The following is a 25,609-nucleotide window of genomic DNA, read 5'->3' on the forward strand; positions in this document are numbered from 1 at the left end:
GGGCAGAGGTACAGCTCTTTCAGCCATTGATCACCAATTAATCACCAATGTACCCTAACCCAACTTTATTTTCCTCACTTTCCTCCTTTGTACCTTCTGATGTTGCATGGAGACTTGAATAAAAGATTGATATTATCCTAAATAATTACAGAAAATTATTATACCATTCGTAAACACAAAATAATCTGCAGATGCTGGGGTCAAAGCAACACTCACAACACGCTGGAGGAACTCAGCAGGCCGGGCAGCATCCGTGGAAACGGTGAGTCGACGTTTCGGGCTGGAACCCTTCGTCAGAACTGTAGAGGGAAGGGTCAGAGGCCCTATGTAGGCAGAGGCCCCTTCCCCCTACAGTCCTGACGAAGGGTTCCGGCCTGAAATGTTGACTCATCGTTTCCACGGATCTGCCCGACCTGCTGAGTTTCTCCAGTATGTTGTGAGTGTTACTATACCAATCCGCTCAAGCCTACACTGTTTCAAAGAATGCTCACATTCCATATGAAGCAAACATATTCTTTCTGAGTAATCTCAATGCATTTTGCTATCCAAACACCCAGAGAAATTAATTAAAACTAACATTAGATAATTTAATGGTTTTCTCTTTAAGTTTTTTGAATGGACAGTGACAACAGTATTGTACTTTTTAAAATTACTATAAAGGTGATTTGGAATTGGGTTGTAAAGTGGAGGTTAAGATGTGACAGAAACTAATGCAAGAACAGATTTCATCTTTTACAAGAAGCACCCTCATATCCTGTCTGTTGCTGTGTTACGCTCTGTGATGCATCAGAAATACGTAGTAAGGTAAGTTTTTATTTATAAAGATTCTTCAATGTCTCTGGGAAATAAAACTAGTCTTTGAGGACTCCTGGGAAACCGAGTCTTGCTGGTAAATTGGTTGATCGCACAACTGAGACCACATCCTCACTTCACCTTAAATCATCACTGATAGCATGTGAGTAACTTTCTGCATCAACAGACTTAAAATGGACTGAATTCACTAAGAACTTAAAAATAAGCATAAGACCAGTGCCCTTGATACTTCCTGTTCTAATAAGAATTTTCAGGCTCAATCTTCGGCAGTTTCGTTGAAGGTTTTTCAAAACAATCTCGATTAGAATTCCATTTGATTCAACAACTTTCGACTCTGCTATATTCTGAGCTCATATCATAAAATAGTAATTCAAAGTTTACAATGAAATCACAGATTTAAGATTAGGAGTGTTAGGAGTGTGAAGCAGAATGTTTTGTGCTAAACTGATGTGCTCCTTGGTTCGTTGAAGATTTACTTTAGCAGATGAATGGCCTATTCCTGTACTGTACTGTTAGACTTTCTATGCTCGATGTATTCTGAATTTCCTCCTGGGAATCTATGGGGGCTAAAACCACTGCCTAATATTTAGGTACTTTCCTTCAGTTAATGTCACTAAAACTTAACGCAATTTATTTGTCGTTTTCCAAGATACACTTTGTTTTTTTTAAATTTTTCTTTTGAAATGACAGTACTTTAAGAAGTCGACTGTAAGAGCAACACATAATCTCTATAATTTAGGATGGAAAATTTATTTATTTCTTGTTAAACTAGTAAGAAGAAATACCTAATGGATTTGTTGCAAACACTGCACTGTTGGTGTTAACTTGTTTGTGTTTTGTTTGGTTGTAAGGCCCCTGATTGGAGAGTGCAATGTATGTGCACACATTCTTTATTTTAGATCTGAGCGATGCCGAAATGGAGGAAACAGAGAGCTGTTAGAAAAAGTGCAACTGCCTTGTTTCATCTTACTAACTACACTGTACACATGTGTGCAGATATCATGTGTGTAGTTAACGCATTTGTGCCATTGCAGATTAAAACTGAATTGCATTGATTTTCCGAAAGGAACTTGTATCTACCTCTTGACTCAATTCACTCAAATCTTGTATTATTTATTCTTCTGTTTCCAATGTACCAACATCTCACAGTCATACAAGACTCTGATTTTCTTGCTGTATTTCAATGTACATATGTATTCTTTTGATTTATCTCATAGTTCCACGATATATCCAACTGCTTCTCATACTTCAACTATCATTGGAGACATCATGGGCCATGAGAGAAAAGGAAGGAGGGGGGAGCTGATAGACAGGTGAAAAGCAGGGAAGGGCTGAGAGGATAACATGAGTGGGGAATGGAAGGAGAGCAAAGGGGGGCAATGGGAAGTACTTACTGGAAGTTGGAGAAAATCAGAGCGGAGGCTACCCAGACTGAACATGAGGTGATGCTCTTCCAGCCTGAGTTGGGCCTCATTGTGGCAGTGAAGCCGGCCATGGACAGATATGTCAGAATAGGAATGGGAAGCTGATTTGAAATGGGTGGCCACCGGAAGATCCTGCCTTTTGCAGGATCTCTAAGCTTCCTACTTCACCCTCCCCAACCCCCACCCCACCCCCGTAGTATGAGATTGAACTGAGATACAGTTCCTTGACCATAATGAATTAGTTTGCTGTGTTAATGCTTATATTAGTCCACAGTTCATATAATAATTATTTGTCTTCAAGCCATTCTGCTTTCCAGCAACCCTTCCAGTAGTATAAATATTATATAAACTCCCTTTGTTTATCATGTACCATGTTGTATGGCATGCGTGACATGGTCTTTCCATGACCATGATTGTTCTTGGCAAAAATTTTTTACATAAGTGGTTTTCCATTGCCTTCTTCTGGGCAGTGTCTTTACAAGATGGGAGACCCCAGCCATTATCAATACGCTCCAGAGATTGTCTGCCTGGCGTCAGTGGTCACATAACCAGGGCCTGTGATACGCACCGGCTGCTCAGACGAGCATCCACCACCTGCTCCCATGGCTTCACGTGACCCTGATCGGGGGGCTAAACAGGTGCTGCACCTTGCCCAAAGGTGACCTGCAGGCTAGCGGAGGGAAGGAGCGCCTTACACCTCCTTTGATAAAGACGTAGCTCCACCCTGCCACCCACATATTAACTCGACACCTTCAGAATTAAACGACTGCTGCCCGGTGGCACTGATGCCAATCATTATGAAGTGAGCTGAATGACTGGCAATGGCATACATCAAAAACTCTATTCGTGCCACAATGGACACTCGCCAATATGAATACTGACAGGACTGCTCCACGACAGAAGCCATAGCATCTATCATGCTCCTGGCATTGACACACCTATAAAACAAGGACATTTACGTCAGAATACTGTTTCTGGATTTCATTTTGATATTCAACACTAACATCCCATAGACCTTGGTGAACAATCTCCTACTCCTCGGTCCGAACACACCACTGTGCAACTAGGGTTTGGACTTGCTAACAAACAGAGTTCAGATGGTCAAGATGCACAATTGCTTCTCCATTCTCATCACCCTCAGTACGGTGCCTCTCTTGTTTGTTTGCTGAGCCCATAGCCTTACACTCTGATCACACGTGGCTGCACAGCCAAACACCAGAATAATCAACTTCACTGATGGGGCTTCAGCGGTGGGGCTCATCACCAACAATGACGAAACAGAATATGGAGAGGAGGTGGAAGAGCCGGAGGCCAGGTACCAGGAAAATCACTTCTTCATTGGTGTCAACAAGACAAAAGAGATGTTTATCGACTTCAGAGAACTCTGGCAACTCACAGTCCTTTTTACATCGGTGGCACAGCAGTGGAAACTGTGAGCAATTTCACACTCCTGCAAATGCACATCTCACGCAATCTCTCATGGTCCCAGAACACACTCTACACAATTAGCTATACCACTCATAGTGGTTTGACCCAGCCAACCAGATCACAATGTCTAACTAATATCCAGTGGGAAACCGGAGGAGTATATAAGCTGGCATACTGAGGATACACCCCCAGCTGCACACTGAAGACGGCTTCTCGATTGGAGCCAAACGACTGCAAACATTTTGTCAAGCTCACGATTAATCAAACTTCCAAGTAGCCAACCCGAACTACAGTAGCAGTGTAATGGACATTAAGTAGAAAGTCCATTAAGTAAGAATTATTGAAACAAATAAGAATGCTAAATCAACCTATATACTATATATACTATATATATAGGTTGATTTAGCATTTTTATCTCTTTCACATAAATATATAATTACATATGTATGTATGTATGTATATACACACATTCAAGGTTACCCAAGTATTACTGAAATACTAAATGCACAACAGTTCTTTTTTGTGCTCTTTCTTTTATATGTTTATTTGATTGTTTTCTTGTGAATCTATCTGATGCTACATTTCCGTGATGCTGCTGCAGTATGTTTTTCATTGCTGTGGTGCATACATGTATGTGTGCATCTGATAACAAACTCAACTTTGACTTAGAAAACTAACATTTAACCAGCAGTAATGGCAGGAGGTGTGTTAGACACAGAAGTGAAGATTAAATGTCCATAATAATCTCCACTGCTGCCTACATTAGAAACTAATGTATGTTCTGGTTCTCACAAGCTAATGTTTCACTCTTTCAAAATCAGCTGCTATTTCATAACTTTTTAAAAATTGCAAACAAGAGAAAATATTGCAAATTTTACCACCAATAAAACCAACAATTGTCATAAGGTATGAAAGAAAAACATGAGTTCAGTCACTCGAGTCAGTGACGAGCACAGGGGATTTCTCAGCTGAATTGCTGCCAGTTTATTGGAGATCTATCAGGATTCAATAGCCCCCCTTGCCCTCAAATGCACAATCTGCACAAACTTTGATTCTGAGGATTTCAAGACCTAGCGTTTTGAAACACAAATGTGGTTTTCTCTCGCTGCTCGAGTGAACTATTTAGGCTGCACTTGGAGTTTCTGTGCAGTTCTAGTTGCCACATATTGGGAAGGTTATGAACTCGCAGGAGAGAATCCAGAGGATGTTCACTAGGATGCTGCCTTGTCTGGAGGACTTCAGTTATGGGGAAAGTTTGGATAGACTAGAATTGTCTTCCCTGGAGCAAAAAACGTTGAGAGGGGACTGTCTATAAAATTATGAGGGAAGATTGTCAAAACCTTTTTCCCACGGTTGCAGTATCATTAAGTTAGAAGGCATAGATTTAAGGTGAGAGAAAAGACTTTTAAAGGGGATGAATTTTTTGAGTTATACAGCATGGAAAGCATGGAAGAAGGTTGCTCAGCTCAACTCATCCATGCTAACCTACGTGCTTCACTGAACTCATCCCATTTCCCTGATAGAGGCTGTTATCCCTCTAAACCAAGGGCTCCAACCCTTTTTTATGCCATGGACCAATACCATTAAGTAAGGGGTCTGTGGACCTCAGGCTGGGAACCCCTGCTCTAAACCTCTCCTCTCCATAAACCCATCCAATTGATCTGAAGTGCTGCATATTTTTACACAAAGGGTGTTTGGTAGCCGAAATCAATTTTCTGAGAAAGTGATGGAATCAGGCACAATGTCCAAGAGGCATTTAGGCATCCCAGAGAAGATTATTGTTATAATGCTGGCAAGTGAGGTTACTGTGGGTAGGTAAAAAGGTCAGTGTGGATGTAGTGGAATCTGTTTCAATGCTGTACAACCTCATAACTTCATGAATCTACTGTATGCCGTCTTTGAGAAGATGTGGGTCAATGATACTGTACCAGTTTGGACCTAGATTACACTTTGAAGTGAACATTGATAGAAGGTAATATGGTACACCTAAATTGATAGAACTGATATGTAATTACCTTGTGGCCACTTGATTTGCGGAAAGATATCACTAAAATTCATTGTGATGATAGAGAAAGAAACTTGCGATCAGTCAGGACTAACTGTGCTCTAGTCAGCCTTAGTACACACTTACTGAGCCCTATTGTATGAATAGGGTGGCGGGGTGGCGTTTCGTCTCTACCAAAGAACATGTAATGTGCGCCTTCCCCCCGCTAGTCTGCAGGTCACCCTTGGGCAAGGTTTAGTACCTGCGTAGCACCATGCCCCCGATCAGGGTTATGTGAAGCCAGGTGAGCAGGTGGTGGATGGTCGTATGAGCAGCCGGTGCAGATCACAAGTCCTGGTTATGCGACCACTGACGCTAGGCAGACAATCTCTGAAGAGTATTGATAATGTTTGGGGTCACCCATCTTGTAAGGACAATGTCCAGAAGAAGATAACGGCAAACCACTTCTGCAGAAAAATTTGCCAAGAGCGATCATAGTCATGGAAAGAGAAAAGAATAAGAACAACAGTATGAAGGGGGATCAGCCCTCAGGCAGATTAAAGACAGAGAGAAGACCATGACTGCCCATGGCACATAATGATGATGATTTTATGAATTACTGGCCACTGTTAATGAATGATAAAGAAAGTTATTCAATACCAGGAGTTCTTCTGTGACTTCTGATTGATACTGTGTTGTCCCACAGTTGTCAGCAGCTTCCTAGAGTAAACACTCAGATATTCCCATTTCTTGGTGGACAAAGTATAGGAAAGAAGTCCCACACACCATCACTCATCCTACCACTCACTGTTAGCAGATCAGCTTACTGGGACTGTGCACGCTACTGAGAGTAGTGTATGCAAATGATGAGACATACAACTCAAGTAGTCTGCACCATGACAGGCTGTAAGAATAATCCTAGTACGAACACCCCAAAGGGTGCTCTTCTGCGAGCTGACTTGGAAAGATGACCAAACAAACTACTACAGAAAGCTAATCGTTATTTACAGTGAACTGCTGTCGGAGTGCACACACAAAATGTTAATGAGCATTCAGCTTCAACTTTGTGCTGAGCTCAGTGCAGAGCCTAAGCTCATCCTTCCTAGTATGTAGGCTCCATCTCAGTAGGCTCATCTGCTATGTGTTGTGAAATCGCTGACATTACTGCTCTGATAGCTCAATCCCACTTCACAATCAACACCATTTCAAATCAATCACCTGAAAAGTTGCAAGCAATCGATATTTCAGTTGGGTACTTCATTTGGAAGGTTCATGTTAAATTTTTCATGAACGTGGCCTTAGTTGTATAGATGACATCCGATTTGGCATATCTAGAGTTCGATCAGCCTTACACAGCAACTTGTGGCATGATTTGTCTTCTTTAGTGTAAAAACAACTACCAATCTGGCAGTTGGCATGAGAATGCTTAAAATGAGTCTGCATGTATGAAAAATAAACTTTTAGCCAATTAAGTACCCAGACACCTAAAGGAGGATACAGGGCACACTTTTATAGACAACAAGTATTCATTAAGTCAATAGGGATTCACTCTTTAAGGAAAAATCTCAAATAGCTGAAAGATTCAAAGTTCATTTATTATTTATTATCAAAGTTGTTCCTTTTCGCGTCTTGTGACGCATTGGGCAGCACTTTTGCCATTTTTGTAGCACTTGACTGCTCTTTGTGAGGCTGAGTTGCGAGCTCAATGGTCAACCCAGCAGAGATGGAAAGCTTGCAAGCAGCCGGCCAGATTCGAACTTGGGACCATTTCCCCTCGATGTCCGGTCCTGATGCCATGACGCCGCCGGCCGACGTATGCAGTAGATAACCCTGAGTGTCATCTTCCCCAGAGACAGCCACGACACAATGAACCATGGAATCAGCCTGTTCACAAAAAAATCAACTGCTCCCCCATACAAAAAATCATGCAAACAGCAACCAAAAAAGTGAAAACACAATGTGAAACACAAAATCAAAAGGCACATTTCAGTACATTTCAGCTCGTGTTCATTCTCTGGAGGCCGTCCTGATTCAAAAAGCACCCAAAAGTGGTAACAATAAAGTGCGACCAGAACTAGAACTAGAAACTAGATCACCTCATAAATCTGAATTAAGAGTCCAAATCTACAATCCACGTCGATTAAACCATGCTCCAGCCTCGTTCACTGAGAGCATCGAGGGGGAGAGAGATCACTCAGATGCAAAGACCTTCCCTTGGGAGCGGTGAGAGAGTGACCGTCACACACAGAGACTTTCTCAGGTAGCAGCAAGCGAGAGGCGGGTAGATGACCCTGAATGGTCGGAAGTTCTAGATTAAATAAAAATTAGTTTTAGATAAAAATCTGTGTCCTGAAGAATGGTTTGTTTATTGACTGTTTATTCATTTCCATAGATTCTGCCCGACCTGCTGAGTCCCTCCAGCATTTTGTGTGTGTTGCTTTGGATTTCCAGCATCTGCAGATTTTCTTGTGTTTAAAATCTAAAACATGCAGGCTTCCTGCATTCAGGCTGAAACATGAATTTAGAATCTTCTGTGGCTTTAAATATTTCCCTAATTCTGTGCCATAACAGTCAGCCTTAGAAAATAGAGGAAAATCACTTCCACATGGTGCGGGATGCAATATTTAATTAAAAGTAATAAATCATAGTTTCAAGATAGCTTATGCAATTACAACATTGAAGATATTGAACTTTTAGCAATAGATTACAATGGCTGTAAGTTTACCTGAAGAAATAAATTAGTTGTATAATTTTGTATTTCTGTGGTTAATTACTTGACCATACACTTTCTATAATAACAATCCACGAGTATTTATTATAAAGTGTGTGGGATAGCAACCTTTGATCGTTATTTCTGGGGGGGAACAAACACACGCATTTACACAGGTGTACATCACCTGCTTCTTGTATTTCAGTTCACTTGGCTTTACTTCTTATTCTTGTTCTTCTGAAGCAAATAGAAAGTTTGTATTATTTTGAAATGTACCTACAGGTGTGAGTAAAGGTGGATAGAGGGAATGTGGAACTGCCTTCTCACAGACACCGAAGGATCAAATGAAACTTTCAAAACTAAGCATGAAGAACAGACAGGCAACCCTTATGTTGCTTATCCTTCAGCTGATAAGAAGGAAAATAGAGAGGGTTTGGGTCTTTGAACCTTATTATAACCCAAACAATTCTGTCTACTTGCCATCTTACTTCCCCATATTCATCCTCATCATTATGTGTCATGTTCTAAGACATAGGTGATCATGCTCTTATCAATAACGTTGATTATTCTTGGCAAATTTTCCTACAGAAGTGGTTTGCCATTGCCTTCTTCTGGGCAGTGCCTTTACAAGACGGGTGACCCCAGCCATTATCAATGCTATTCGGAGATTGCATGCCTGGCGTCAGTGGTCGCGTAACCAGGACTTGCGATATGCACCGGCTGCTCATACGGCCACCCACCGCCTGCTCCCACGGCTTCACATGACCCTGATCAGGGGGTGGGGGGGCTAAGCAGGTGCTACACCTTGCCCAAGGGTGACCTGCAGGCTAGCAGAGAGAAGGAGAGTATTATACCTCTTTTGGTAGAGATGACCAGTAACTCCAACCCGCCAGAGTATTCCCCACATTCACCTAAAATGGGAACCATACAGGGTGCAGAGAGATTGAAGGACGGTAGGTTTCTGAGACCCTTTTGAAAGAGCAGAGTACTGAGCCTCAAAAAGCACTGCTGGAGCAGCTATATTTCATTAGGAGCTGGAATGTCACCAAAGACACTCGCAACTTGTTGCAGATGTGCCGTGGAGAGCATTCTGACTGGCTGTGTGTGGGGGGGGGGGGGGGGGTGACTGCACAGGATTGAAATAAGCTGCGGGAAGTTGTGAACTCAGTCAGCTCTACCATGGCACTGACCTTCCCAGCATCCTGGAGATCTTCAAGGAGCAATGCCTTGAAAAGGTGGCATCCATCATTAAGGACCTCCATCACTCAAACATGCCTTCTTCTCACTGTTACCATGAGTGGTACCGGGGCCTGAAGGCACACACTCAACGATTCAGAAATAGCTTCTCCCACTCTGTCATCCAATGGAGAGCATTCTGACATGCTGCATCACTCTCTGGTATGGGGGGGTGCAGTGGCTACTGCACAGGGCTGAAAGAAGCTGCAGAGGGTTGTAAATTTAGTTAACGCCATGTTGGGTACTAGCCTACAACCCAGGACATCTTCAAGGAGTGGTGCCTCAGAAAGGTAGCGTCCATTATGAAGGACCCCAGCACCCAGGGCATGCTCTTTTCTCACTGTTACCATCAGGGAGGAGGTACAGAAGCCTGAAGGCACACACTCAGCGATTCAGGAACAGCTTCTTCCCCTCTGCCATCCGATTCTTAAATGGACATTGAACCCATGAACGCTACCTCACTTTTAAAATATATATTATTTCTGTTTTTGCACAATTTTTAATCCATTCAATATACAAATACTGTAATTTATTTATTTATTTTTACTTTTTTTCTTCTATATTATGTATTGCATTGAACTGTATTGCTAAGTTAACAAATTTCGCAGCACATGCAGTGATAATAAACCTGATTCTGATTTCTGAATGGACATTGAACCCATGAGCACTACCTCACTATATTTTTTTCTCTTTTTACAATTCTTACTTGATTTAACTTTTTAGAATATATGTACTTACTATAATAGCAACACACATCAAAGTTGCTGGTGAACACAGCAGGCCAGGCAGCATCTCTAGGAAGAGGTGCAGTCGACGTTTCAGGCTGAGACCCTTCGTCAAGCATTGTTTACTTACTATAATATACAGTTTTACTAAATTATGTATTGGAATGTACAGTACTACTGCTGCATAACAGTAAATTTCACAACATATGCCAATGATATTAAACCTGATTTTGATTCTGAGAGTGATGGCAACATGCTGGGGAAGTACTGGCTGGTGGTAGATATTTATATCTTAAGGAGACAGTGATGGATAATGAGATCATGGAATAACCTGACAGTGCTGCAAATTATTAAATTGGAGAGTTTGGATAAGCGGGTGTTTCCCTGGTTGGCAGTCAGTGGTGTGCCGAGTGCTGCAGGCCTACACCCGGAGGAAACCCACATGGTCGTGGAGAGAACGCACTGTACAATTTCCTTACAGGGAGAAGTGGGAATTGAACCCACGTCGCTGGTACTGGAAAGCTTTGTGCTAACCACTACGCTATCATGCAACCCCAAATAAAGGTTACTTTTTAACTGATGGACGCAGGAAGTATCTTCCATTTCTAAGTTCTGTGGGACCTACCAAGTAAAAGAAGTATTGGCTGACTACCATCTTGGTCTCGTGGCAAGGAAGCCCAAAGCTGGTATTCGTGTTGGTTTATTATCATTGCGACATTTCAAAGTAGTGAGTCATGTGCAGCAATTCTAAGTTCGCCGATAACACTAAACAGAGTGGAAAAGCAAACTTTTTTGCAGGAGATGTGGAGAATCCGCAGAGAGATAAAGATAGGTTAAGTGAGTGGGCAAGGATTTGGCAGATGAAGTGCAACATCGGTAGATGTGAGGTCATCCACTTTGGAAGGAAAAGTAGATCAGATTATTATTTAAATGGTGAAGGATTGCAACATACTGTTTGCAGAAGGACTTGAGGGCACTTGAGGCTGCCGCCACAGATGGCTGCATAGGCCAGGGCATTGGGTATATTTAAGGCAGATTTTGATAGGCCCTGAAATTGTAAGTGTGGCAATGTTATGGGGAGAAGGCAGGAGAAGAATAAATCAGCCTTGATGAAGTAGTGAAGTAGACTCAATGGTCCAAATGGCCTAATTCTGCTCTTATGGCTTATGGTTTTATGATTTTGGATGTGAGTCACTAAAGGTTGATATGAAGGGGCAACAGGTTTTCAAGGAGGCAAATGGAATATTGTCTCTCATTTCCAGAGGGATTGAACTTAAGAGCAGGGAGGTTATGCTGCAGCTGTACAGGGTACCAGTGAGGCTGCATCTGGAGTACTGTGTCCAGTTCTGGTCTCCTTACTTGAGGAATGATATTCTGGTTTTGGAGGCAGTGCCAATGAGTTTCACCACATTGATTCCAGAGATGGAGCTGTTAGCTTATGAGGAGAGATTGAATTGCCTGGAACTTAACTCGCTGGAATCCAAAAAAATGAGAGGAGATCTTATAGAAACATATAAAATTATGAATGGGATAGATAGTGAAATTGCTTCTATTGGTGAGTGAGACTAGAATGAGGGGACATAGCCGCAAAATCTGAGGAAATAGATTTTGTACAGGGAAGAGGACAAACTGCTTTTCCTGGAGCGTAGTGAATCTGTAGGATTCTCTGTCTGAGGAAGAAGTAGAGGGTATGTCATTAAATACATTTAAGACACAGTTCAATAGATTTTTGCATAGCAGGGGAGTTAAGGGTTATGGGGAAAAGGCAGGTAGGAAGAAATCAGTCTGTGCTAAATGAGCTATTATCTCATTGAATGGAGGTTACTCCTTGTCCGGCTGGCAGATGGAAGGAGTGCCTTACATTTCCTTCGGTAGAGACGTATCTCCACCCCACCATCCAAAACTAAACAGTATAAAAGCATACAATTTTTAATGTTTCTTTGCTGGAAATTGTCCTTGCATAAAACCAAAAAGTGCACTTGTAATTTTGTCTCAGTACTTAAACCTGCTTAGGATAAGGCTGCCACCCAACAGAGTTACATAAAGAGATGATACAACATATTAAGAGACAGCAAATGGGTCACGACTGGAAACCCTGACTGTTTATAGATGCTCCCTGACTTGCCGAGTTGTTCCAGTATTTTGCGGGTTGTTTAAGTAATGTTTATATATATATATATATGGTGCAAAGTTTATAAGGTGAGCACTTATTTTACAGCTCTATAGATGAGTGGCACCTTCCTAATTAACATGTGCAATGCATTATTCAGAATCAGAATCAGGTTTAATATCATGGGACACACATCAAAGTTGCTGGTGAACGCAGCAGGCCAGGCAGCATCTCTAGGAAGAGGTGCAGTCGACGTTTCAGGCTGAGACCCTTCGTCAGGCGTATGTTGTGAAATTTGTTAACTTTGCAGCAGCAGTTCAATGCAATACGATGATAAATATAGAAAAAACCTGAATTACATTCAGTATGAATCAGTGTATTAAATACTTAAATTAAAATAAGTAGTGGAAAAACAGAAATTTAAAAAAAGCAGTGAGGTAGTCTTCATGGGTTCCTTGTCCATTTAGGAATTGGATGGCAGAGAGGAAGAAGCTGTTCCTGAATCCTTGAGTGGGTGGCTTCCGGCTTCTATACAGTGAGAAGAGGGCATGTCCTGGGTGGTGGGGGGACCTTTCAGAGGCACTGCTCCTTGAAGATGTCTCTGATACTATGGAAGCTAATACCCATGATGGAGCTGATTAATTTTATCACTCTCTGCAGTTTACTTCAATCCTGTGCAGTAGCCCCCTACCCATACTAGACAGAGATGCAGCCAGTTAGAATGCTCTGCACAGAACATCAGTAGAAGTTTTCAAGTGTTTTGAGTGACAAGCCAAATCTCTTCAAACTCCGAATGAAATATAGCTGCTGTCATGCCTGCTTTATAGCTATATTGAATTGTTGGGACCAGGTTAGATTCTCAGAGATATAGACACAGGAACTTGAAATTGCTCACTCTTTCCACTTCTGATATCTCTATGAGAATTGGTTTGTGCGTTCCCTCACTCTACCCTTTCTGAAGTCCACAATCAGTTCGTTATCATAGAAATATAAAATGGACAAATTAATATGAACTTTGCTGAATGTTGTGGGATGGATGCTGGTCAAGTCTGTCTGTCTGACTGAATTTTATTTCCATGAATATCACAGGTACAAGTCAGGATGGTAACAAGCAATCATGCATATCTGGCAACTATAGTAACACTAAAGGTGAAAAATACAAGTTAATATATTGAGCGAGGATGTCTGTGAGACAGTGTGATGTAAAAATGCGAATTGCACATTTAGCAAACAAATTAGCTATGCATACTTATTTGCTGCGGTTTGTTTCTGCTATCTTTTAAATTGGTATTTGGCTATCCAGTGGTTTCCAAATCACTGTTCTAATCTTTTGCTGCTTGTTTAATTTTTTTTAAAGGAAAAGAAGGGCGTACATTTCAGTTATTTTTGAACAAACATGATTTATCAGCTAGTTGGAAGATCTTTAACTGATCTCTATCCTCTGCATTGGACAAAACTGTAGGTGATTATGCAAAGACCCTCAACCAGGCTTTTTTCAATACTTTCCAGCTGAAGCCCACATACAGACTCCTCTTCCTAACAGGAACTCGTTGGCAGCTGGAGAATAATTCCACAGCGAGGAATAAAATGGTAAAGGGTTCTTATACAAAGCACCTTGGACCAACAGCTTCACACCCCACCTACTTTCCACTCGCCCCATTATCTGCTGACCAAAGAGTCGTGTTAACATCATCACTGAACCCAGTGATTCAATCAATCTCCAGGATGAATGGGCCTCACGCTCATTAACAGGCCTATCACTTCAGATCCAAATTAATTTATTCTTTTGGGAATCGCTCAGATGTGGTGCACTATGCTACGCAAATGAATTTTGAAGTACCTTAATGAGAAACATTGCAACTTTACCAATTATAAAAAAATAAAATAAAACCCTCTGGTGCTTCTCTTCCTTCCCTTTCTTCCATTGTCTTCTGTCTTCTCCTATCAGATTCCCCCTTCTCCAGCCCTTTATCTCATTAACCCATCGACTTCCCAGCTGTTTACTTCACCCACTCCCCCTTACCCGCTTTCACCTGTCAATTATCACCTTGTTCTTCTTTCTCCCCCGTCCCTAACTTCTCCTCTTGCTTTCCAGACCCAATAAGACCATAAGACATAGGGGCAGAATTAGGCCATTCAGCCCATCGAGTCTGCACTGCCATTGAACATGGCTGTTCTCGGATCCTACTCAACCCCATTCACCTGCCTTCTCCACATATCTTTTTGATGCCCTGACCAATCAGGAAACTGTCACCTTCTGCCTTAAATATACCCACGCACTTGGCCTCCACTGCAGTCTGTGGCACAGAATTCAACAGATTCACTAATCTCTGGCTAAAAAAATCCTCCTTTTGTCTTTTCTAAAAGGTCTCCCCTCAATTTTGAGCTTGTGTCCTCCAGTTCTGGATAACCCCCAACATAGGAAACATCCTCTCCACATCCACCCTATCTAGTCCTTTCAACATTTGGTAGGTTTCAATGAGATCCCCCCACCCCCCACCATTCTTTTAAATTCCAGTGAGCACAGGCCCAAAGCTGCCAAATGTTCCTCATATGTTAACCCCTTCATTCCCAGAATGCTCAAGAACCTCCTCCTCTGGACTCTCTTCAATGACAACAGATCCTTTCTGAGATACGGGGCCCAAAACTGTTGACAATATTCCAAATGTGGCCTGACTGGTGTCCATAAAGCCTCAGCATTATCTTCTTGCTTTTATTTCCTATTTCCCTTAAAATAAATGCCAACATTGCGTTTGCCTTCTTTGCCACAGACTCAACCTGTAAATTAACCTTCTAGGAGTCTTACACAGGGTCTCCTAAATCCCTCTGCTCCTCTGATGTTTGAACCGTCTCCCCAGTTAGATAATAGTCTACACTATTGTTCCTTTCACCAAAAAGCATTATCATACATTTCCCAACACTGTACTCCATCTTCCACGTTTTTGCCCATTCTTCCAATTTGTCTAAGTCCTGCTGCAATCACATTGCTTTCTTGGCACTACCTACCTCTCCACCTATCTTTGTATCATCCACAAACTTGGCCACAAAGCTATCAATTCCATTAGCAAATCATCGACAAACAATGTGAAAAACAGTGGTCCCAATACTGACCCCTGAGGAACACCACTAGTCACTGGCAGCCAACCAGAAAAGGCCCCTTTTATTCCCACTCGCTGCCTCCTGCCTGTCAGCTGATCCTCTATCCATGCTATTATCTTTCCTGTAAAGCCATAGGAATTTAAATTGTTAAACAACCCCATGTGTGGCACCTTATCAAATGCCTTCTGAAAAACAACGACAATGTCTCTTTTGTTTACTCTGCTTGTTATTTCCTTGAAGAACTCTAACAGATTTGATAGGCAAGATTTCCCTTCACAGAAACCATGCTGACTTTGACTTATTTTATCATTAGTCTCAAAGTACCCTGAAACCTCATCCTTAATAATAGACTCCAACACTTTCCCAACCACTGAGTTTAGGCTAACTGGCCTATAATTTTATTTCTTTTGCCTTCCTCCCTTCTTAAAGAATGGAGTGATATTTACAATCTTTCAGTCCTCCATAACCATGTCAGAATCAAGTGATTCTTGAAAGTTCATGACCAATGCACTCGTTACCTTTTCAGCAAACTCTCTCAGGACTCTGGAATGTAGTCCATCTAGTCCAGGTGACTTATCCACCTTAAGACCTTTGTGTTTGCCTTGCACTTCTTTGTTTGTATTAGCAATGGCACACACTCCTGCTCCCTGACACTAATGGACCTCTTGCCCATTGCTGGTGTCTTCCACAGTGAAGACAAATGCAAAGTACTTATCAAGTTCATCTGCCATTTCTTTGTCCCCCATTACTACCCCACCAGCATCATTTGCAGTGGTCCAATATTAACTCTCACCTCCCTTTTACTCTTTATATAACTGGAAAAAGCTTTTAGTATCCTGCTTTGTATTATTGGCCCTCACATTTCATCTTTTCCATTCTTATAGCTTTTTTAGTTGCCTTTTGTGGGATTTTAAAAGCTTCCCAATCATCCAACTTCCCATTCACTTTTGCTATCTAATATGCCCTTTCCTTGGCTTTCATGCTGTCCTTAACTTCCCTTGTCAGCCACGATTGCCTACCCCTGCCATTTGAGAACTTCTTCTGTAGGACATATCTATCTTGTGCCTGTGAAATATTCCCAAAAACTTCAGCCATCTCTGCTCTGCTGTCATCCCCACCAATATCCTCCTCCAATGCACTTGGGCAAGCTCCTCTCTCATGCCTCTGTAATAGCCTTTATTCCATTGCAATACTGATAGATCTGACTTATGCCTCTCAAATTGCAGTATGAATTCAATCATATATGATCACTGTCTCCTAAGGGTTGCTTATCATTAAGCTCCCTAATAAGATCTGGGTTACTACTCAACACCCAATCTAAGATAACCTTTTCCCAAGTAGGCTCAAGCACAAGCTGCTCTAAAAAGCCATCTCATAGGCATTCAACAAAATCTCTCTCTTGCAATCTGACATCAACCTGATTTTCCCAATCCCCTTGCATATTGAAGTCCCCCATTACAATTGTGACATTACCCTTATTACATGCCCTTTCCAGCTCCCTTTGCAATCTCAACCCTACATCCTGGCTACTATTTGGAGGTCTATACATTATTTCCATCATATTATTTATCCTTGTAGTTTCTTAACTCTACGTAGAAAGATTCAACATTCTCTGACCCTATGTCACCTCTTTCTAAAGATGTACTTATATCTCTTACCAACAGAGTCACACCACTGCCTCTGCTACTTGCCTGTCCTTTCAGTACAAAGTATATCCTTTGATGTTAAGCTTCCAGCTGTAACCTTCTTTCAGCCACGACTCAGTGATGCCCACAACATCATACCAACCAATCTCTAATTGCACTACGAGTTCGTCCACCTTATTCTGAATGTTATGTTAAATACAACACCTCCAGTCCTGCATTCTTCGCCCTTTTGAATTTTGTCTCTGTGGTACAACTTAACTCTTTGCTCTGTCTACGTTTGTACCCAACCATTGGCTTGTCCTTCCTTACACTCATGTTACATCCATCATCTACTTGTAAACCTGCTGGCTCATCCTCAGCCCTGATGAAGGGTCTCAGCCCAAAACGTTGACTATTTACTCTTTTCCATGGATGTTGCCTGGCCTGCTGAGTTCTTCCAGTACCTGGTGTGTGTTGCAGGACAAAATAAATCCCCATCCCAAAGATTACTCGTGATTTTCTTTGAATCTGGGAAACAACGTCTGACTATTTTAAATAAATGAATATCAATAATTAAGACCATAAACAAAAGGCATAAAAGCAGATTTAAGTCATTCCATCCATGGCTGATTTATTACCCCTCTCAATCCCATTCTCCTGCCTTCTCTCCATAACTTCAACAACCTATCTTCCTCTGCTTTAAATATACCCAATGACTTGGCCTCCCCAGCCATCTGTGACAATGATTTTATCAATTCACTTCCTTCCAGCTAAACAAATTCCTCTTCATCTCTGTCCTAAAGGGTTGTCCTTATATTTGGAGGCTGTGCCCTCTGGTTCTAGACTCCGCCACTATAAGAAACATCCACTCCATCCATAAATAATATTTATTTATCCACATTTGTTAATCTTTCCATCCTTTATGTCCACTCCTTTGTACAATAGTTATTAAATTGTTCTCCTTAAACCAACTGTGGTATATAGGCAGAGGCTTGGAGGAACATATAAACCAGTGAGATAGTACTTTCACTCCAATAAAATTTCAGCTCTGCAAGCCATTTTTCTCAATAATAATTTTTATTCAGAAATTAAAGAAAGATATTCATTAGATGTAGCCGAGTAAATTAATCGAATAATCCTTGCCAAACTTTCAAACCAATCCTTTATGAGTGTTGATGCATTACTCCCAACTCTCTGCACCCTTAAATTTATGGATAAATCTTTTATGCACCTTATCGAAACCTCCAGGTATATTAGATCCAAGTATATTAGATCTACTTGTTCCCCTCTATCCACTGCACTCATTATATTCTCAAAGAATTCCAGTAAATATGTCAAAAAGCTGTCAATTTACAGTGAAATAAATTTATACATTTTTTTCCTCCTTGTTTAAGATTTGGGAACATTGAGATTCACCTTTTAGATCACTTGCAAGGCCATTAGGGGGTGTATGTGTTCACTACCTATGCTAAAAATTGTTGTGCTGCAAAAAGGGAACCACACCCTTTGAAAATACCCTTGATTTGGACAGAACTTTTCATTGAGTACTAATGGAAGAGAGAATTGTAGTAGAAATGGAAAAGGGAGACAAAAAAAAAGTACGACTTCAAGCCCTTTTTCCCCGGTAAAAAAAGGCTAAAATATCTTGCTTGTTGACAAACTCTGTTCAATGTCGTAAACTACACCAGACAACTTAATGTTTTGCATTTCACAAGACTGTCAAAGAAGTCCTCTGCATCCTACTGCCGCTGTTTCTTCACCGAAGCATAAAACAGAATGGGGGTCCGAAAAATCCCCTAGGTCTGCAGTTCTTAATCGCTTGCTTCATCACAGTTATGTTACCGCACTCTGTTATCTCAACGGTATCTTTAAAGTAAATATCAAAAGCAATGTAAAAATTTGCAGGTTTGCCACTGGTATTTAGAGTCATAGAGCATAGAAACAGACTCTTTGAACAACCGTGCTGTCAAGTATCAAAGTGTCATGGTAACAAGGTGGCGTAGCGGTTAGGACAACGCAATTACACTTCGAGGCATTAGAGTTCAGAGTTCAATCGTAGCATCCTCTGTAAGGAGTCTCTGTATGTCCTCCTCATGAATGAGTTGGTTTTCTCTGGATGCTCCAGTTTCCTCCTACTGACCAAAGACGTACCAGGTAGGTTAACTGGTCATTGCAAATTGTCCCGTGATTAGGTTTGGGTTAAATTGGGGTTGTCGAGCGTTGCTGTATGTTGGGGCTCGAAGAGCATTGTCTCTCTAAATTAAAAATATAAAATAAATAAAATGAACCTCCAAGAGGACCATAACCTTGTTGTAGGGTTTGGAGGATGTATGCCTCAATGACCTGGAGAGCTATGTCGGCTGGAGTCAGGGCTTTACACTTTGGCTGTTGGTAGGGTCACCCATGCCAAACAGGTCAAAGGGTAGAGGCCGGACTAAGAGTGGTCCACCAGTCCTCCAGGTTCAGGGGTTCAGTTCAGGGCTAACAACCTTGGCTGGCCAAAATGAAATTGTTACGGAAACAGCAATGAAGAATCCTCTAATATCTGTGTGCAACGGTATTCCCGAACCTCCCTCCGGGACTTGTGTGATTGACCGCAGTGAAAACCGAGCGGAAGCTACTGGCGAGATGAAAGAAGCCCCGAACACTGCCAAGACCAAGAACCCTGAAGGGCGGAGGAAATGTGGGAGACCAAAGACAATTTGGCGCCATTCTGTAGAGGCAGAAGTGAGGACCCTGGGGCACACCCGGGGCAGAATCGTGATGATGACCTAGCACAGACAGAGATGGAGGTCTACCATTGCTGCCCTAAACGCCAGCGGTGTAATGAGCAGTAAGTAAGAAAATAAAATGAAATGAAGTCCCAAGTATATTAATTCCATTTACCAGTACTTGGTTAGCAGCATGCTTTGCCTTGGGGATTCAAGTGGATTGTTCAGCTACTGCTTAAATGTAATGAGATTACCTGCCTACATTTATGGCAATTTATTCCACAGTCCAACAACTCTCTGGATGCAAAAAAAAAAGCTCCTTCTCACATCTCTTCAAAAACTCTTTTAGAAACAGTCTGTCTCAGTAGAAGGAAAAGCTTTCATTTAGATGGCATTACCATCACTCCATTCAGAGTATCCCAACCTTCTTAACAGCCAATGCAACATGTCTCAGCACTGTCGTGTGTGCAATGTAGAAGATATAGAAGCTAATATGTGACTAGAAAGTCCTATAAATGGTAAGTGATAATAACCCAATGTTCAAAGTAAACTTATTGTCAAAGCACATATACATCACCATACAAAATCCTGAGATTCAGTTTCTTGTGGGCATACACAACAAATCTATGGAATTATAACCATAACAGATTCGATGACAGACCGTCCAACTAGAGTGTTCTAACCAGAGTGCAGAAGACAACAAACTGTGCAAATACAAAAAGTAGGAAATAATCAATAATGTGTATAAGATGATGAGAGGCATTGATCGTGTGGGTAGTCAGAGGCTTTTTCCCAGGGCTGAAGTGGCTAGCACGAGAGGGCACAGTTTTAAGACGGTGGTGGAGGCAGATACGATAGGGTCTTTTAAGAGACTCCTGGACAGTTACATGGAGCTCAGAAAAATAGAGGGCTATGGGTAACCCGAGGTAACTTCTAAGGTAAGGACATGTTCGGTACAGCTTTGTGGGACGAAGGGCCTGTATTGTGCTGTAGGTTTTCTATGTTTTTATGTTCCTAAGTAACAAATAAATAAGTAAGAAATAAATATTGAGAACATGAGATGAAGAGTCTGTGAACGTGACTCCATAGGGTATGCGAGCTGTTCAGTGTTGGGGTGAGTGAAGATGAGTGGAGTTATCCCCTGTGATTCAAGAGCCCGATGGTTGAGAGGTAGTGACTGTGTCCGAACAGTGTTAGTCCTGAAGTCCTTGTACCTTGTTCCTGATGGCAACAGTGAGAAGAAAGCATGTCCTCGGTTGGGGGGGAGGGGGTGGTTCTCTGATGATGGTTGCTGCTTTGCTGTGATAGCGTTTCATGTAGATGTGCTCAGTGCTTGGGAAGGGTTAACTCAAATACTCAACAAAGTATTTGTGTTGTTGCGTGAGAACTAAGTGCATTGGCTTAGAAAAGCTCCTGCTCCTCTGAAGCATCATGAGATGGAATGATGCTTTGTATCAGGTTCAAAGGACAAACATGGCCCCAGTCCAAAGTACAGAACGATGACAATATAGAACTCCCTCAAAATTACACAGGAGTATTGGCCTAGACATTTGCAGGTAAATTACTAGAATGCTATTTGAAATGCTAGCTTGCTATCTCATAGACAAGAGACCAACCAAGTGAACCATACTCGAGAGCAAATTTACCTCTTGGGCTGCAGACCATGGGTTTAAGCTGTAAAGACATAGAGTCAGGGAAGAGTACAGCACAGAAACAGGCTCTTCAACCCATCTAGTCTGTGTTGAGCCATTTAAACTATCTGCACTGGGACCATAGCCCTCCATACCCCCATCATCCACGTACCAATCCAAACTTTTCTTAAGCTTTGAAATTGAGCTTGCATGCACCACCTGTGCTGGCAGCTCACTCCACACTCTCACAACCCTCTGAGTGAAGAAGTTTCCCCTCATGTTCCACTTTAACTTTTCACCTTTCACCGTTAACCTATGACCTCTAGTTGTAGCTCCACCCAACCTCAGTGGAAAAAGCCTGCTTGCACTTACCCCACCCATGCCCGTCATAATTTTGTATACCTCTATCAAATCTCCTCTCAATCATCCCAAGGAATGAAGTCCTAGCCTATTCAATGTTTCTGTATAACTCAGGTCCTCCAGACCTGGCAATATCCTTGTAAATTTTCTCGGTACTCCTTCAACCTTATTTACATCCTTCCTGTAGGCAGGTGACCAAAACTGCACAAAATACTCCGAGTTCAGCCTCACCAGGGCCTTGTACAGCTACTCCAAGAATTTAGTAAAATTAAATAAATTCAGAGTGACGCTTCAGTATAACATCGAGACAGCTATGCCTGATGTACCATCTTACCAGTGAACAGCTCAAATCGAGAATTGATAGGGCACAAAAGATTCACTGGTACAATTTCAAATAAAAGCAGCAAATTCTCGAAGTTTCCTTACCAATGTAGGTTCATCATTTTCTAAGCTGATTCATTGCTGTTTGTCGGTCTTTGTGTGAATCGGTTGCCTCTTGCCCACAAAACAATAGTGAATGCACTTCAAAAGACACTTACTGACGATGGTGCACTTTGAGGTAACCTGAGGCTGAGAAAGTCATTATATCAATGGAATTTCTTTTTATATGACAAGAAAAATGTGCAAATCTATAGAATTTACATAGAATAACCAGTTCGATTACTATTATTTTAACAGCAGGTTATAAACAAGAATCAGAATCAGGTTTAATATCAGCGGCACATGCGTCATGAAATTTGTTAACTTAGCGGGAACAGTTCAATGCAATTCATGATAATATAGAAAAAATAAGTAAATCAATTACAGTAAGTATATATGTACATTAAATAGTTAAAGTAGTGCAAAAACAGAAACAATTTTAAAAAAGTGAGGTAGTTTTCACGGGTTCAATGTCCATTTAGGAATTGGATGGCGGAGAGGAAGAACCTGTTGCTGAATCACTAAGTGTGTGCCTTTAGGCTTCTGACATCCTTTCTGACAGTAACAGTGAGAATAGGCTATGTCCTGGGTGATGGGAGTCCTTAATAATGGACTCCACCTTTCTGAGACACGCTCCTTGAAGGTGCCTTGGATACTTCGGAGGCTGGTACCCAAGATGGAGCTGACTAATTTTACAACCTTCTGCAGCTTCTTTCGATCCTGTGCAAATTCTGCAGATACTGAAATCCAGGGTAACATACACAAAATGCTGGAGAAGCTTAGCAGGTGAGGCAGCATCTGTGGAAAGGAATAAGCAGTTGATGTTTTGGGCAGAGACCCTTCATTAAGACTGGATAGGAAGGGGGCAGAAGCCAGAATAAGAAGCTGGGAGGAAAGGAAGGAGTAAAAGCTGACAGTTGGTAGGTGAAGCTCGGTGAGGTGAAAGGTGGGTGGATGACAAGGAACAGATGAAGTAAGAAGCTGGGAGATGATAGGGGGAAGAGGTAAAGGGCTGAAAAAGAAGGAATCTGCTAGGAGAGCAGAGTGGGCCATGGGAAAAGGGGAAAGAAGAGGGTCAGCAGAGGGAGGTGATGGGCAGGTGAGGAGATGAGAAGGGTTAAGAGGGAGACAGAATGGGCAATGGAAAAAGAGAGAAGTGGGTGGGGGGGGGGGAATTAACAGAAGTTAGAGAAATTGATGTTTATGTCATCAAATTGGAAGCCGATTGTAAAATAGGCAATGCTAAATTAATGCAAAAAAAGAATCGATAATGCATAATTAATGTGTGTATTTGCTCTTATAAAGTCCAAAGTAAATTTATTATCAAAGTACATATCTGTCACCATATACATCTCTGAGATTATCTTATGTGCATGCTCAATAAATCAATAGAATAATTATAATAATAGAATCAATGAAACTTGGGCGTTTAACCAGCGTGCAAAAAACTGCAAACTGTGCAAGTAAAAAGAAAAATAATAATAATAAATAAATAAGTAATAAATATTAAGAACATGAGATGAAGAGTCCTTGAATGTGAGTCCATAGGTGGTGGGTACATTTCAATGATGGGGCAAGTGAAGTTATCCCCTTTGGTTTAGAAAGTCTGATGGTGGAGGAGTATTAACTGTTCCTGAACTTGGTGGTGTGAGTTGTCTGGCTCCTGTACCTTTTTTTCTGATGGCAGCAGTGAGAAGAGAGCATGTCCTGGGTGGTGGGGGTCACTGAAGATGAATGCTGCTTTCCTATGACAATGCTCCATGTAGATGTGCTCGATGGTGGGGCGGGATTTACCTGTGATGGACTGGGCTGTATCCACTACCTTTTGTAGGACTTACCATTGAAGGGCATTGGTGTTTCTAGACCAGGCAATGATGCAGCCAGTCAATATACTCTCCACCACACATCTATCAAAGTCTGTCAAAGCTTTAGAGTTTAAATTTTAAAATATACAAAGGAAGTTAAATTCCTTAATGCAGAGGTTCCCAACCTTTCTTGTGCCATAGACCCTTACCATTAACTGAGAGATTCATGGACTTCAGGTTGGGAACTCCTGCCAACCTATAGAAAAACTTGCCAAGAACAATCATGGTGGAAGACATGGACACATCATCCAACACAGCACAGGTTAGATAGTCTTTACCCCAGGTTGAAATGAAGAAGGCATACTAGAAATCATTGGTTTAAGGCAGGGGTCCCAGCTTTTTTATACCATTAAGCAAAGAGTCTGTGCACCCCAGGTTAGGAACTCCTGGTTTAAGGTGAGAGAGGAGAAGTTTAAAGGAGATTGCAAGGGAAGCTTTTTCTTACACAAAATTGGTAGACACCTGAAGCCCATTGCCAGGGAAGGTGATAAACAGATATGGTGGTAACATTTAAGGCACTTAAATGAACAGATGAACAAGCAGGGAGTAGAATCATGCAGACCATGTAGAGACAGCTTGGATTAGTTTTTATGTGGCACTTACGTCTTTGCAGACCATAGAGGGCTGAGGCCATTTCCTGCACTGAGCTGTTCCATGTTTCTAAGTTCACCGTTCACTTGTTTAAAAAATAACCAGCTGTTTCTCGTTAGTTAAGACACCGAGGAAGGTAATGAAATGAGTGGGGGTAAGTAAGTATAACCAATGGCTGAAACTCTCTCAGGCTTTTACCATTAGTGAACAGAATTTCACCTCTAGATATTGACAGTTCATTCACAATGGCTGCTAATGGTATTTCATTTTCAGTTGTCGATCAGAATGTATTTAATGTATGATCACTAATCTTTTGGTAAGTCTTTCATTGGCATCATCCTGGTAACGATAATAGATGTTTTAAATATAATTTGCTGTGATTATTGCTGACGGAATTTATTTATTTTTAAATTTATTTAGAGTTGCAGAGCAGAATAGACCCTTTGAGTCACGCCACCAAAGCAAACCCCGGCAATACCGATTTAAGCCTAACCTAATCACAGGACAATTTACAATGACCAGTTAACCTACCCGGTATGTCTTTGGACTGTGGGAGGAAACTAGAGCATCCAGGGAGAACCAAAACATTCCACAGTGAGGACATACAGAGACTCCTTACAGAGGATGCCCGAATTGAACATCGAACTCTGTCACCCCAAGCTGAAATAATGTTGTACTAACCACTACGCTACCGTTGCACCCAAGTAATTTCATGGGAATTTATTATTCAATAATTTACAGTATATATTTTTCCAACAGGAATTTAGTTCCAATAGTCTACTGTTAGAAAATACAGTTGCCTGGATCAAATGGGAGTACTTTTTTTCTGTACATCTTAATTCAGTTTAAATAAAAATAAGAAGCAATGGAAGATTAG

General features: G+C 41.5%; 1 long non-coding RNA gene across 1 annotated transcript in view; it reads left to right on the forward strand.

Moving 5' to 3' along the window:
* The first annotated feature begins 877 nt into the window (after window positions 1-877).
* Window positions 878-25,609, forward strand: part of LOC140190499 (uncharacterized) — a 42,801-nt gene continuing 18,069 nt past the window's right edge. Inside the window, exon 1 of the long non-coding RNA XR_011883620.1 lies at window positions 878-955. This is a non-coding gene — a long non-coding RNA (uncharacterized lncRNA). The remainder of the gene's footprint in view (window positions 956-25,609) is intronic.

This window comes from Mobula birostris, chromosome 30 (genome assembly GCF_030028105.1).
Source record: "Mobula birostris isolate sMobBir1 chromosome 30, sMobBir1.hap1, whole genome shotgun sequence".
NCBI classification, from domain to species: Eukaryota; Metazoa; Chordata; class Chondrichthyes; order Myliobatiformes; family Myliobatidae; genus Mobula; species Mobula birostris.